Below are 16,840 nucleotides of genomic sequence, written 5' to 3' on the forward strand. Positions count from 1 at the left end.
CCATTATCATAATTCATTAACTAGTTCTTGATTAAATCATCTACTCTTATAAGCACAGTGGACAAAAAAGAAAGCATTTTTGCCCCAGAGAAGCTGAGAAGGAATAAAAGGTGTGAAGAGAAATGGTGGAGCCTGGCTTGGTGCTTGCTGAGGGCTCAGCAGGAGTGCTGGCATGAGAACCCCAAGACTGTGCCCCGCAGTCTGGTCTTTCAGTGTCTAGCATACATTTCTTTGTTTCTATTTCCTTTATTTCCTTTGTTGTGAACCCTGTGCAAAAATGTGCATTTGCAAACTTTACAAATCCTAATTTGTATTTTTTTTTCCGTGGTCCCAAAACACCTGTTTAAAATTTCAGAAATGAGAATGGTAAACTCTTTTGTTTTGGGTTGCTGGGTTTTTTTTTCACATTAACTTTTCTAGAAATAGTTGCATGGTTTATTATCTATTGCATCACAAGCTGGACAGAGTACTTGAAACACTGCATGAGTTTGTGTGGGACTACATAAAGATTTTATGCTACGTGGCATTAAAATTCCTTGTAGACTTAAATTCTGGACTTCAAAGTATCTTTTCTGTGATGTTGATTAGAATTAGTGCAGTGACAGCTGGCATGATTTAAACTATATAACTTGAATTTTGGACATTGAAATTACATTTGTGTCCACATGCCAAAGGCCTGAAGAGAGAAATGCTGGACTTGGGATGTAATTGATTTCCAGCATATTTTATAAAAAAAATCTATTCATGGATAATGTACATTTATCCTTTTATACCTTTTAAGGTACATCAAAATACCATCTATTCTCATTTAAAACACACCAGACTCTAGCGAACCAGACATTTGGAGCTTATACAAGCCAGCTACTGTTTGACCTAGTTTCATTACAAGCCTGAAACTGCCCATTACACACTTAATGATGAGTAAGATGAAAAATTGAATTCAATCTACCTCGCAGGACTTGAAAAACCATCCAGACAAATCTCGTCCAAGAAAAGCAGCTGAAATGAAAATGCCAGATTGTGAACACCAGTGTCTGAGGGAGGAGCTGACACACTCATTTTTCTGCCCCTTCCACAAGTGTCACCTCTCACTAAGTCCCAGCTGTGGGGCTGGTGGGGCTGTACCTGAGCTCACCTCCGCTAAATTCATCAGCTCCTTCCTGCCGGAGTAGGCAGCCTTTCAGTCACCTTTCAAACAGCAGCAGCAGCAGCGGGGCTGTCATGCCCAGGTTAACAAGCTCTGCTTTCTCAGCAATGGCTATTGACTTGGGTTTAATATTTCACTCACCATGATTGCTGTTTTCGAGGATAACTCAGACTCATTACTTACTACAGCCTGTGATACACATAACTGTACACTCAGGTATGAAATAGTACATTTAACTACATGAGACCAAAGTCTCTTTCTTCCACCAACATAAAGAAATAAAAGCTCAACTTTTCAGATTCTTCCTAGCTATCATTGTGTGATGGAAATATGCCTAAAATTTTGTTTAAAACACAGAACAAATCAAGGTCTACCGCTGATGAAAACAGACGCCCAATCCTAGATTTGCACTGGTATGATTGAGAGCAAAATTTGTTCTGGAGTGTCAAAGAAGTATCACAATGAATTAGAAAGTGCAACCAATTTAAAAGAAAAATGCTCATTAGTGTGAATAGAAAGCCATCACACCAGAAAAATCACAGCACTTACTGCAGTACATCAGCTATTCCCATTAACATAGTAACTAACCATTTCTGGGTAATATGATTCATGGCTAAACAGAATACTGAAAAATTATATCTTCCATTCACATGACTAAATTAGAGCTCTTCTGTATCTTTATCACCTATCTCTGCTGATATTTTATTGAATATTTTTAGCACAGACAGTGAAAAAGGTAAAGTTTTTTTCTATACAATGATATATGCATATATGAGTTCCCCTGATCCTATATATAAACAAAATAAAATGAGCAAAACCAACCCAAATCTTTGGTTTCAGACATATTCTCCAAAAGAAGTAATCTCTAACACTGCTGGTTTTGAGCAGACTGATTCCAGACCAACTTTGAAAATCCCAGTCAAAGCACATAGTTTTGCAATGGACTCATCTGGATAGTTTCTTAGCCAAAACAATTTCAACAAAAAGGCTGGTTCCAGACATAGCGTATTAAATAACCCTGAATTGGCAAAGAGTGATGCATACATTCCATCTGAGAGTCTGCTGCGGCTCCGGTCAGTTGAGGTAATGTAAGTTCAGCTTCACAGCTAGAAACTGTAACAGCATTTTCAGCAAATTGTCAAAACAATCCTTTTGTACCTTTGGTGTTGAAGTACATATAAAAATCTGAGTAGATAATGTACTGTTTCAGGCTCTTTAAACTTTTAAAAACAAAACAGCAGAAAAGTGGGATGAGTGGTTACAGTGAAAGCAGAAATAAATGTGAGTGTGTAATTTTATTGGCAGACAGGAGTATATGGTCATCATCAAACAAGATCTTGGTTTTTCCCTCAATTATGTCATAGTTCACTGTAATTTTAGTTGCTCTGTGGGAGCTGCTCACAGACAAGAATTAAAGCAGTCTGCAAACTATAAAGACGGCACAAGTCCTCATCTCCTCAACCTAAATTATTTTTTTCCTTCTCATGGCCTTTTCCCTCACAACTGTGGCACGTAGTTTGAAAGTGGCTTACCTATAGTTTGAAAACAATTTCTATAGGCTGGGTAGAGGAAGATGGTGAAGTGCCAAGAGCAAAGCAGTAGCCCTGCTCCTGGCATCCCTCTGCATAGCCAGAAGGAGGGAGGGCAGGGGCTGGAAGGCAGGGATCTGGCCCAGCATCCTCACCCTCTCCCATCAGGATCCTTCTCTACAATATTACTCCTAGAATATTCTCCACAACTCTATCTTTCCCACCTTCATATTTTAATTTTTTTAAATCTTAACTGTTGCTCCAATACTTAACATATCCTGAACTCTGCTACATTCAGTGTAGCCACAAAATTTGGCTTAATGTTAGCAGTATAACAGACTTCTGAAAAAAATTAAGAAACTTGGTATTGCCTATTGTGATGTCCAGCTAATATCTGCAAAACCTTGTGTTAATATCCCCTACCACTTATTCTTTTCAGCATGATTCAGGGCCAATCTAGTTTTTACTTAACAGTCGTTTGTAATAGTAGTTTTCTTGGATCCTTGATGAACTGGAAGGACTGAATACAAATACAATGCAATAATACATATGCAAATATACAACATTTGCTTTGGCAGGCAAGAAAACAAACCCCATCCTGGGGTGCACCAAGTACAGCACAAACAGCTGGCGAAAAGCTGCAGTTATCCCTCTGCATTCAGTGTTGGTACAGCCTCACTTTGTGCTCTGTGCAGTTCTGAGCATCACAGAGGAGACATAACACTGTTCCTCCAGTTCACCCACAAAGATCTTTAGTTGAACTAGTGAGTTTCTTTAGTCTTTTCCTTAAAAAATTTATATATAGAGAGAATATTTCAGAGAACATCATAATACAAAGAATCTTTGCATCACTGGTAACAAAATTTCACCTGCTTCTAATGGTTCTTGATGTTGACTCCAGAGAGGTGCATACAACCAAAGGGACAGATTGCCTACTTATCCAAAGATTTTTCCACAGGGTTTGAGGTGTGCACAAGGGATAAAGGAAGAGAATGAGGAAGACAGGTGCACAGATCAATACAGATATTTTTATTCCATGTGAATCTCAAGGGCAGTATGTGCAGCACACTGATTTGGCTTCATGTAGTTTGAGTAAATTCAAACTAGCATAGCTTGCATGGCTTAGGTAGAATGTGAAAACTGGTCCCTGTGCCTCTAAGAGCAGAACAAGCCTCAGTTCACACCTTGCCTACTGTGACCCTTTCTTGCAAGGTTAATAGGTTATTGCTTCACTACTGATTTAATTTCTATGAACTATCAAAACCAACTCTTCTTGTTACAAAATCTCATACTAAAAAACAAAAAAAAAGAGAAAAAAAGTGGCAAGGTCTAACTCTGACAAAGCTTTGAGCAATACTGAAAAGACAGACCAGAAAAAAACAGGACTGTAAACTACATGTGATGAGTGGTGGTTCTTCAGTGGCTCTTGCATTGTTTAAGGTCAAAATCTGAAAACCAAATGTTTACAGCCATTGATATCATTAATCAAACTTAAGCTCTCAGAAGTATTCGTGCTTTCAGTTTGAAGGGATATATTTTAGGGCCCTTCGCAGATCTAGGATAGTTTGCATGCTTAGCACCCTGTAAATCCTTCAAATGCAAAATAGAACATGGCTCAGTTTATGCACTTCATTTAGAGTCTGTTTATATTGATACAAAGAATAGTTTCAGTATGTCATGAGTGTTATTCTAATGCCCTTCAGAAATAATACCTGCATGATGATAGATATTAGAAAAATTTTGGTTATTTTGGTGTGTACAGAGCCCTTCGGATCACCACAAAAATGGGAGAGACAGAACCATATAAATATAAGAGAAATTCAAAAAACGGAAAAGGGATAATGGTTTGAGCACATATACATTGTAAGACCTCCATCCTTCCCTGACTGCTGTGTTTTCTTTTTTAAATTGTAAACTCTTAGGGACTGACCCTCAACAAATGAACACCTTGACTAGAATATTAGAGATCAACCTTGTTACGGACTCTAGATGCTAATGTAATAATACAAATTATGTAAATAAGTATGACTTGTAGTCCTTAATCTAGGAATGTCACATTAAAAAGTCAATCACTGAATAAATCTACAAGCATTTGTGGAAGCAAAGGAGAGTCTAAGACTTTATGGGTAATCACCCTCTGTGTTGGCAGACAGAGGTGCACTTTCCTCCTTCGTTTTCCCTGTGGCAGCACAAATCCTTCCCTCTCTCTGTGAAGAAGCCCAGCCTCTGTGGAAAGCCCCCTCATGGCTGGTGTCCACCAAAGTGATTTGCCACCAGGAGCTATAGACTCAGTCCCTTCAAGGAGGAGAGTATCTAGGATGGTGATCAAACTGGTTGGCTCCCACAATGGAGAATAATTGTTTCTGAATGAAAACAATAACTTCTAGATTTTCCTGGTACAGCGTGTCAGACACATTCTGAACATGCCTGGTGGTTCACCCAGGAAAGTCAGGAGACATTTAGGTACTTCCCTAGACATCTGTGAACTGCCTAGCCAGAGGGTAGGGGCCAAATGCCCAAACTGGGACGTGCCCAGGCAGGCAGAGGGTGGACCTGGAGCTCCCAAGTGAGCTGATTTCAGGTACTGCTACAGAAGCCACCCAGACTGCTCTCTGAGAGTTCAGCTCTGCAGGGCTCTCCTGTTACCAGCCTTGACACAAAATCAGTAACCTGAACCTCGGTGTGGACTCCCAGTTTCTTTGCTATTCTTGCTGTGAAAGTATTGTAGTAAAACTAGACCTCTAAATCAGCTGAGCTGGAAGAACTTAAAAGATCCACATGCTAGGGCAAGCTAATACCAAGGCTGTCTGAGTAATGGAAACACTGGGTAAATGCTCGCAGAGTGTTTTACCACTTGCAGTCCATATAAGCTGTAAACAGCATGTGTCTAGCGTACAGAGTTTCCTGAATAGAACAATATATTCCTGCTGTCCTTGAAAACCCTTGCATGTAAGATGGTTTTCCTCAACTATCCTTGTGCTGAAATAGATGTCAAAGCTTCTGGCATTCCATCAAACCAAATAATCTATTTCCAAAGTAACAGCCCATTTAGCATTAAAATTGGCACTTAAGGGTTGATATAAAATGTAAATTAAATGTAGGATATGAGTAAATGAGGCTAGTCTTATACTTCAATTTTTGTATTGGCACCAAGGTTGATAATTTTAAGCAAATCATAAGTACTCTTTCTCTTTTTAAAAGTATGGTTTTCAATTTCATTTGTGGCATTGCTTTCAAAGCAGAGAAACATCACCTTCACTACCAATTCACATGAGAGTAATATGACTATCAATCACAGTGGCTTGGAAAGAGCTGGTAAGATTTCAAAGCTAGGGATAAAGATAAAAGAATTAAGTAATGCTAGAATGAAGCAATCAAGATTAAATGTGCTCTCAGCTGTTGAATTAACCGGTTCTGAGTTTTTATCGAACAAAAGGTTAAAGAAATGAACCCTTAACAGCAATTATTTCAGTTTAATGGCGTTTTTAAGCTCAAGCTCACAGCAGTTGAATTTCTTCTGTCACTTAAAGAAAAAGTAAAACACCTGACATTATCATGTCTCATTAATGGCTCTCAAGAAGTCAATTTAACACTTGTGATGATCAAGTCCAAACAGGTTTTGTGATTTAATTAGAACCCTAAGAGTTTTGAAAATCCCATATAGTAAGTAAATTTATGGGTCCGTGATTTAAAAAAGGCTCAAAAATCTTGAAATGAATTAATTATCTAAATGAATTAAATTAGACCTAAATGAATTAAACTGAAAATAATGAAAATATTTCTTAAAATGTTGAGAAAGCTCAAGAAATCTTATTTGGTAAATGCTGTCCTGGGAGAAAAAATGTCAGTGCACGATAAATTAATATCCTTGATGAAACTAGTGTAAATTCAAACCACAGTTGTCACATCAAAGAATTTCCAATTGAAATTTGAGAGCTCACAGCTCAATTCTCTTAAAAAATATGTAACATATTTTCCTGGGTAATTGTTGGTTATTTAAATTCCTTCACCTACCAGCTTCCCCCCAGAACTAAAATTCTTGTAATTGTGGTTTTGCCTTGTACTGTGGAACCAGAGATGGGGGGCCAGAGAGGAGTACATTTGAGTCAGGGGCCTCATGATGAACACACCTTGGGGTTGTCCTGGAGAACAGACTGTCACCTCCATGTCTTAGGGACAAAAAGGACTAAAGGACATCAGGGCTTCCAGTGGCTCTGCTCTGAGTCATCTGCCCCAGAAATCAACACACAGCCCAGGGCTGCCTGATTACTGTGGTGTCCCTCCTGCTTCTCACAGCATTTGTGTGGGCAGCTGGTTCACTGGCAATGGAGCAGGGCTGCCGGGGCCTGCCAGAAGGGAGGAGGCCAGTGCATAAACTAAAACTGGAAATACAAACCTGGCATTGGAATCACATGGGGTGCACAAGACCCAAACACATAGTTCCTTCTGAGGTTTATTTTAATGGTCTCTCTCAAGAAAAGTAAGACAAATTAACTGAAACACATGAAGTTCAAATGGGGCAACTAAACTTCAGCAAGCTTCAATGTAGATATTCCACCTAGAATTCTGTGCCTTAACCTGGTTTCAGGCTTTTGTATAAAGAGTGGTTAGCTCAAAAATGAAGCAGGGTTCAAAACTGATGTTTATTTCTTTGCCATCCCTGACTCCATCTTTCCATCCTCATCTCACCACAGTCCCCACGCTGTCCCATAGGTGTAAGATCTTGATATGCTTCTTCACCTGTAGCATCCTATGCAGTGCTGCTCACCCAGCTCAGGCACTGGGGCCCACCCAAAATATAGATCCTGCCTGATCTTTCAAATCCCACAAGCTGTCCCATCTCAGCCTCTCCAGGTGCAACATCATGAGAAAGACTGAAAACACCAAATTAAAGACACAGCTCTTTTGGGGGGTAGAAAGGAAAAGGTTCTCTCAGCCATGGAGAGAGGAGAAGAAGAGCAGATGGCTTGGTGCATTTTCATGATTTGTTTAAGGACATTCACAGTGCCAACTGCACTGATGGGCATCTGAGGTGTTTTTTCCCCCACCTCACATCTGCCTCACACTGGGGCTCACGTGGTCATCTGGATCAGGAGCTGATATGGCTGAAAAACAACCCTGTAAATGAGTGAATGTGGAAGATTTATGTTTAACCCAGGTCACTTATCTAATCAAGTTCTCTTCAAAGCCTTGCAAATGGTTGTACTGACAACATGAGGGAGTGATGGAAGAGTGAGAATGAGTAACCGGAGGTATGAAGTAGTAAGGGTTGCTTGTGCTGCATTAGAGTTGAAACAAATGTGGGTCAAATGACAGACTTAGTAGTAGTTTTTTTTTTTTTAACTTTCCCAAAGGAACATCTCACATTGGAAAAATATTAGGGAATTTGAAGAAATTAGGAGGTTTGTTTTGTTCACAAGGATTCACAGATAGATTTCAAAAAGAATCAAGCATCATGATCGTCAGCTTCCCTCTTTCAAACTTGTCAGCACCACACTCTCAAATACCTAAATCAAATCATTTTTCTCTGAGCACCAAAAAAAATGGTCTCCATTTGGTGCCCAAGAGTACTAAGTATGCTTGAGAAATGAGACCCCTGAGGATAGGGAGTGTCTGGCTGTTAATGTGCTTCTTCAGTTTTCAGCATATGCCAAGAGAAGAAGGGAAGGAATGAGCCAAGAATCCCAAATGCTATTTCCCCATGCTGTAAGGATGATGCTGAGCTTAACTTCAGAATTCAAAAATCTTGCCATTTTCTTTCCACACTTGATTTTATTGCTTTTTAGGCTTATTTTCAATACAAAACAGTGACAGAGCCAGTTTCTATAGTAGCTGCAAAAAAGAGTTCCAGCGTCAACCATTGCAACAAGTAGTTCTCACAGGAAAATGCTGGGTGGCAAGTAAAAATGGGGAGGAAAGGTGAATCCACATACATGCTGTTGCATTAAAGGAAGGCGTAGGTTTGAAGCAACATTTTATGACTAATCAGTTGAGAGTTTAATTTAGAGCAATCAAATATTTGTCTAATAAAGACAAGGCTTGATGCTTTTAAAAACAATATCATGAGCATGTAGGACTCCTTAAATCAACATAAACGGAGGAAGTGCAGGAATGAGAATCAAACCTAAGAACCAAGAATTACATCCCAGAAAACCAAAAACTATGTGAACATGCAAAATGTTACCCAACAAATCAAGGCAAACAGTATCTGAGTGTGGAGGTACTGAAAAGTCATTAATGATATTCACATCTTGGAGGGAATGTGAAAGGCTGCAGCCAAGTGATGGCAGAGGTGGTGATTTCATCTTCATCTTTCAGCCCCAGCACTGGCTCTCAGTCTTCCCACACCACTCACCCTTTTCCCATGGCATATCCCCAGCCTGGTCATGCAACCAGGGCTTCTTGGGGCCTGTGCTGTGAACGGGATCCTTGAAATATTCCATTTAAAAAATAGTCTGTTTTTACCTCTGTACATTTATTGGTCAGACTAACCAAGTTAGTCCAGTGGAACTTAGGGACATGATTTTCTGGTGGATTTGGCAGAGCTGGGTTCATGATCAGACTCAATCCTTTTAGAGGTCTCTTTTACAACATACATGATTCTATGATTCCATGACTTTTTGTCATAACATTCTCCTTCAATATCTCACTGCCTCAGGCCTTAATTTTGGAAAGGATCTCATTGAATATGCTTGAGTCTCACTGATGCAGGGCATATGGCTAAGTACTTCCCTGATCAGATATGTGCATATGTGGCTTCTCAGATTGATGTCTTAGATCATAACTTATTTGCAAAATACGTTATTAATTCTCTGGAATATTTTGTGAGAACAAGAATAAACAGATAAATAAATAAAGTCAAACAGTTTATCTGTTTTTGGGTAAAGAGAATTTTTTGGCTAATCTTCCTTTGCTAATTTCTGAATACAGTTTAAGTGTATCTTCTACTTCTATTTTGGGTTTTTTAAAACAAACAGATTAGAAGAAAGTTAAAATGATCTTTCATATTTTTAAAGGTTATTAATTATTTTTTGCTATAAAAAGGTAAAATATTGTCTCTGGCAAAATGTTTGTAGGAAGCATGTGGCTGTTTTGGTACAACTGAAGAGTGATAAAGTCTAAATAAATTCAATAGACTTGACATATTCCTCTTTTCTACATTATTCAAATAATAAAGACCCCATTTACATTCTGTCAGAGACCTTAACAGAAGGCTGTCAATTGTGAAAAATTTCACAAAGCAATATTTGATGTGTGTTTACATCTTTTTGTGCTTGTAGCTGTCATGGAGTGACTAATTCACAACAAAAGCTTTATTTGATAAATTTAAGATCTTAATTATGTCAAATATCCATATAGAGAATTCAGTTTTGAGGATACAGTCAATTATTCAACTTCCCCAGTAATCGCTTTTCTGAACCATTTAATGATACAATCATTCATGGACATTGAAAATCTGGCTGTGTTGTGTAGACATGGTTACTCACATCACTCAAGTGGGATCATTTTTCTCTGATGTTTGTCTGGGCATTGGAAAGTGTCTGGTGATGACTCTCCCACATGCACAGGTGAAATATATTCCAGTGTTCTGTAGGTGTGAGCTTTGAAAATTCGTCATAACCACATATTTCAACTTAAAAAGTCTATTGAAACTTGTGTAGGAAATGAATTTGAAAAAAAAACCAAACTAAACTCTATAAATAATCTACCAAAAAGTGTCAATTTATCAATTATTGGTTAGACTGTTTAACCTTACTTGTCTTTCAGCTATGCTGCCTGGACTTATCCAAACTCAGACACCTGAGCAAGATGTGTCCACAGCTGGAACATCTGGTCTGACTAGTCACTACTCACAGCTTTGCCCCTTGGAAGTGACTTGGGTCACCCAAGACCTGAGCTGCAGTCATAGGGTGCCTCTCCCTCTGAATTGAAAATGTTGAGAGCCCACAGCATCCAAGCCCCACAATGAAAAGGCTCAAACAGATGCATGGAGTGCAGTGTCCTGGATTAAAGCAGAACCTGAGCAGCTGTGAGCACCCAGTTGTCTACTATTTTATTCCTTGGTTAATTGGTGCAGTTCTGTGATAGCTATCAAAAGTGAAGTAACAGAAAATGTTAGCATTTAGAGGCTCTTTTATAAGGAAGATCTGGCCTCTGAGCTGATCTGGTTGTCTAGAGTAAGAGTTCTTTAAAAGGAATCTGGATCAAAATCCTAGAAAGGTAACCAGGCCAAAGGTGACTTTGGTTTATACTGCTTTTTCATGTGATCAGGCAATCTGTCATGTATTCATAATACAACAAAATGTGTACACACATTCTGAAGTTCAGAAAAAAGGAAAATATAAAAATTATGGAATTGTTTTTTTGGGAAAAATAAAAATTAAGCAAACAGAGCAAATTTTTGAATGGTTAACAGAAACATGGTGTCTCAAGTGCATCCTCTGCTTTTAATATTCACTGGAAAAGCCAAATCACAGAACACAAGAAGCATAAGAACTTAGAACAACAGATTGAGAGAATATTATACATATCTGTCGGATTTTGCTTAATTAGGCATCCTCTTTCACTCACAGAGGGAGGACACTGGTTTAGACTGCCTTTCCTCTGATCTGACATTTGTTTCTTTAAAACATTACTTTTAAAACAATCAACAATCAAATGGAATTTAAGTTGAAAAAACATTACAAGACTGCACCAAGGTCAACCCCCTTTTCACTGAAAAGATTTTCTTCATTTATCTAATGCAACTTTAGATATATTATGCTGATCAATGTAGTTGTTCATTGGCAAAATTATCTCCTTCATTGAAGTGTAAAGTTCATAAGGAAAGATGATTAATTCATGTATGTATTGTTTATGCTGTCTTTACTAAAGAAAGTATTCCAATTATCATTTAAATAATGGTATTTGACTTTAAAATGGACCAAATATGCAAATATTATTCTACTGCTGTTCTGAGCTGAGCCATTACATTTCAAAATCAAAAAAGGGTGGGCCAGTTCTGCTTCAATTTATAGCTGTGTGATGACAGAGCTGATTTTCTTGTGCAAGGAAAATTACTTTGTGTTTTCCCCAGCGCAACACATAATCAGATGTGAGCCATTGGAATGAATATCTCTGGGAAACTTTGACATGTTATTTTTGAAAGTATGATATTCACTTACTGTTAGGAATTAATGATTTAAATCACAAACTTAGGGCATTATTTTCCTTGGGCTGTTACAATTTCAGGACATAAACCTAGCTTTGAAAGAATTGCTAGCTATCTCAATTTTCATTAATAAGAGGAACTTCAATCTAGAAATCCATGCAAAACATTACAGATAAGCCAGTAAATAGAGAAAATGTGCTTTCATGCAGCAGCCATTAAAATAAAACTCTGCTCCTGATGAGAAAACTTACACCACCCCAAACCAAAGCAACCCCCACCCCACAGGAAAATCCTGAGGTCAGCAATTCAATACTTTGTTTTTCTTGATCTGTATGGCCGCATATTAATAATGTCTGGGGGTGGGGGCATGTTAACTATGAAGGAATTTGGGATGTTTTCATTATTGCTGGGCAAATAACTCTTGAAAAGTAAGCATCTCTTTTATGCATAGATCAAGTGAACTTGGCAGCAGCAGTGTCATTGATGCTAACAGTGTGTGACAGGAAACAAACCCATGTGACTGCTGTGTTTTGTAAGTCGAGCTCTTGTGTAAGATTCCGGTACATTCTTTTCCAGCTATTCTCTCAGAAATTTGAACTTTTAATTAAAAGGCAACATTGAAGCATGTCCAGCACTGACAGTCTTAATGCTGTTTCTTCTCCACATTAACATGCAAACCAGCTTCAGTCAGCATGCAAGGAGATCCTGTATAATTAGCTTCATCGTCCATGATGGATAAATACGTGTTTTGGGGAGGGAGAGGATGTACCAGTGTTTTCTAATCATATGATCAGGATTTTCAACTCCTAGTAGACATATCATTTTCTCATAGAAACTCTAATGACTATTTTATAAGTTAGAACAAAGTGCATGTATCAAATTCAGGTTGTTTGTAAGGTTATATGAGCTATCAGAAAAGCAAATCAATTGACTTAAAATATTTGAAATGTAACACATTTTTAAAGTAAATATCTACTAAAATTGTAGCCAATATCAAAATACAAATACATAGCCAGATACTGCTCACTGGAAAGATGTTTCATATAATATGCACCATCATTTAAGACCCTAGAATCCAGGTCAGTAATAAGCACAGATGTATGTGCTTGTAATCTTTGTGTATTAAAAATATTCAATAATATCTAACACAGATTTTTAGTAGTACAAACATAGGAACTGACATTACATGACACGGTAACTTTACTACATCAACTGCTGACTTGAATTCTGAAATTAATTTTGAGTGATAAATTAAAAGCACATTAGCTGACAAAAAGCAGAGAATGGAAAACTAAAATGTATATTTTATTATGAAGCTTAATATTACTTTTTCCTGTGGTTTGGGAGTGTATTTTATATGCTACTCAAATAATGAAACGCTTACTTGACAAAAAAAAACATGGCAAAAAGATCCCTTCATTTCAATTTCTGAATTAAACATCTTGTAATGGCAACAGAAGATGATAGGATTAGATCTTGATTTCCAGGTTCACAATATCCACATTTTTCTTTTCCATGGAAGTAGTAATAAAGTAGCATGAAAACAGAATCTCTTTCTTTTCAGATTATTGAGTAATGTTTCAGAATTGAATTTTTATAGTGCATCCCATAAGAAGCAACATTGCAAAACAAATCCAATATTTTTATATTTCAATCCTCAAGAAATAAAAAATCATTTAAATATCATGTTTCTTTCCACCTCCAAAGACAACTACCAATCTTGTGGAAATCAGTCTAGACACGTAAACTAATATGTCAAGAAAGCAGTAACTCAAAGATATGAGCATAGCCATTGAGATTTCTAGATTATCCACAGCTCATGCAGAAGATGACCTGACAGTGTTTGCAGATAGTATGACAGAAACAATCTAAAAGAGAGTATTTGACATAAAGATCATGGGCAGGTACAAAATTATCTATCTGTTTATATGTCTCCATAACTAAATCATAAGCCAAACACTTTTTGTTAGATGTTCCCTCATGGACACAAAATTAAGACTCATTAGATATTTCTTCATCACCCAGATTTGCTTAAATGATGGTTCCCTGTCAAAAGGAAACTTGTTTGTTTCCTAGTTTAGTTCAACCTCATTCAGAGCAAAATGATAGATCTATTCCTTACTATTCTTTTTGGGTTTTACCATTTAGCATTATTTCTTCCTCCAGTTGTCCCAAAGATTTCTAAAAACTCAGCTCTAGGCACTGCAGATGAAGGCAAAGGCTCCATAGAAGTGAAATCCTATTACACAAATGGCTTATCCAAAACTTTTTCAGGTGAGTAACACTCTGTCTATGATGGCTGACTTGTAATGAAGCCTTACTAAAAATATAAAATGGAAAATTGTTCTGATGGACATGCATTTCTCCATTATTTAAAAAAAAAAAAGAGGTGGAAAGGGAATTTTTGAGCATCCTTTCTGTCATCACACAAGAATTTCAGTATATTCTGAGAATATTCATAAAATATGCAATCTGCATTATAATGCAGTGAATTCATCAGTGTACAGATATCTGACAACATATTTAACAGGAAGACTTTTTAATAACTCCAAGTGGTATGGATTCTTTTGGCTTCATTTTACAGAAAATGAATGTCTGATACATCTTTGAATCTGACTCACCATAGACCAACATCAGTGAGGAAGAAATATCCTGATAGGCCATGAACTTAAAGCTATGTAAAAGATAGTCCTGATTTTCTTCCTTTCATAACATTTTTCAGTCTTTTTCTTACCACTGAGAAATAGAGGCTTTCTCTATTTGATCTAGCCATTCACTGAAAAATTTATATATGTTTAGAAAAAAATTCCATTTTTTTTCCCAAAACAAGGGAGAGTACGATAGAGTGCTGAAGGTAAAGTTTCAACATGTACCAAAATATTCCAAGTTCTTTGTCATTTCCTATCAGAACTGATGTCATGGTTACTGCCTTCTCCAAAACTCTAAATAATCTTCACTGCTATTAGGAAGACAGCTGGTTATATACACTTGATCTTCAGGTAAAATAAACCACTCAAATTTGCATTACATGGATATATACAATTGAGAACTCTTTGACTGTCTCCTGGCTGCATCTAATTGTGAAAGACTCTCATGTAGAAGTTTCTAAGAATAACTCTGTTATCTCTGAAAAGCTGAGCAGCTTGGCAAGTGCTGTTAAATGCTCTTTCAGATGCCTAATACATGCCCTACCCTCTGGGATCTTGACCAGCAGGGAGGAACAGGTGGTGTTCGTTACTGATGGAATATCTTCAGAGAATTTAGAGATCCACAGAGTTGATTCTAAACCTGTTCTCTCTCTATGCCTGATGAGAAAAAGTATATTTTCTGATAATCTCACATTTTAGTTGTGAGTAACACAATATTAACCTGATAAATGTTTAACTCAAATTCATATTTACAGCATCTGTTGAGAACCATTGCAAAACCAATTAAAATATTAAAAAGCAGCATTTTTTATCATATCAGTTTTAGAGGACCTACTTTACAGAAGGTATCTACAGGAGCCTCTTGTCAATATGTATAGGCAGTGACTGTCTAATTGCTCAAAAGTTATTTTACATTAGAATTCATAAAGATTGCAGGTATTTCAGAAAAGAGAATGTTCTATGACACATTTTTCCTCTCACAAAATCCAAATTAGTTTGTTTCAACAGAATCATAAATTGTTCTCATAAGTAACCACTAAATGGTGTTTTTGCCACTGGAGTTATTCAAACTGATTCAATGAATGCAGGAAAACATGAGTTCTCCTATCCAAATCCAAAGGCTTTGATACACTGAGACTCCTGAGGTGCTTGTGCATAGCACAGGATCAGGCACATGTTGCCTGAGTTATTCTCCAGTTGTAAAGTGAATGAAAAGATTGAAATTTGATAGGTGCATTCCTGTTGTGTTTCTGAAGATATTCAGCTATTTCTGTTCTACTTTGGGAGTTACCACTTTCATTCACCTGCCTAACACCTGTTAAAACTGAAGATCAGAGTCTGTAAGATTTTGTCTTCACAGCATCAGTGAGATGTGGGACAGGGCTGGTTTCCCCACGCTGTGGAGGAGAAACAGTGGTGTGTGCACATCTACACTGCAGCTCCCAGAGGAGTCACAGGTGAGGAGCTCTGTCAGAAGCCATCTCACAGGAGCCTCATTCCCCACCCTGCCACAGCCACAGCCACACTCAGTGCTGGGAGGCCACAGGGTCAACTCTGTCCAGGAGTTAATTCAGATTCAAATTAACCACTTTTATAGCAAGTTAGTTTTACCCTGATGACTTTCTTGCTCCAGTTCACAGTACAGTTGCACAAACTCTTATGTAACTGAAAGGGAAGAGAGTGCTTGTGGGCAGGAGGGGAAGGAGCTGTGATCTGTGAGTGCCAGAGTACAACGAGCACCAGAGGAGCTTTATGTCAGCTCATGGTGTTAGTGAAAATACAGCAGAGGCTCATCCTTAAAAGCTACCCTTCATCTGACTTCTCCTGAAATTAGTGCTCTGAACCTATCTGACTTTTCAAAGGTCATGCAAAATATTTCTAATAGTGCACAAAATTAACATAATTGTGCTGACCAGAATAGGTGAAAGAAGCCATTTCAATCCTGAGGGCCAAGGAAGCTTTATGCATACCTTTGGCAATCCACATCTTTACTCAATAGTAACACCAAGGAATAAAAAATAAAAAAGAACTGTGGCTGCAGGCTGCATAGAATTAAGGAATAACTCACTTGAGAATTTTTCTGTTAATACAATATAGTATTTTCACTGAAAATTTCCAGGTGCTAAACAGAAGACAAAGGCACACAGAACTTTTCTGGCTTTTTGCTGAATTAGCCCTTGAATTACACTCCCAAGACAGGCCCATATTTTTAAACTTTGCAAGCACAACTAGGCCTATTAGGAGCAAAGGCATCTCAGGGCTTTATGTTTATCAACATAAATATACAAAAACCCTCCAAACCCTAGCTCTAACAGGTTCCATTTAACAAGATAACATTGTTTTTTTTCCCTGTGATGCTTATTCT

The 16,840-nt window shown here is 37.6% G+C and overlaps 1 long non-coding RNA gene across 3 annotated transcripts in view; it reads left to right on the forward strand.

Moving 5' to 3' along the window:
- The window catches only part of LOC113458588 (uncharacterized), a 183,106-nt gene that overhangs the window by 22,961 nt on the left and 143,305 nt on the right, over positions 1-16,840 (forward strand). The window contains exons 4-5 of one of the 3 annotated variants that reach the window (XR_012580114.1): positions 13,994-14,101; positions 15,836-15,932. This is a non-coding gene — a long non-coding RNA (uncharacterized LOC113458588). Of the gene's footprint in view, positions 1-13,993; positions 15,933-16,840 lie in introns of all 3 variants that reach the window. The other 2 variants (XR_012580112.1, XR_012580113.1) reach the window with 2 other exon arrangements.

This window comes from Zonotrichia albicollis, chromosome 4 (genome assembly GCF_047830755.1).
Source record: "Zonotrichia albicollis isolate bZonAlb1 chromosome 4, bZonAlb1.hap1, whole genome shotgun sequence".
In the NCBI taxonomy this organism is placed as follows: domain Eukaryota; kingdom Metazoa; phylum Chordata; class Aves; order Passeriformes; family Passerellidae; genus Zonotrichia; species Zonotrichia albicollis.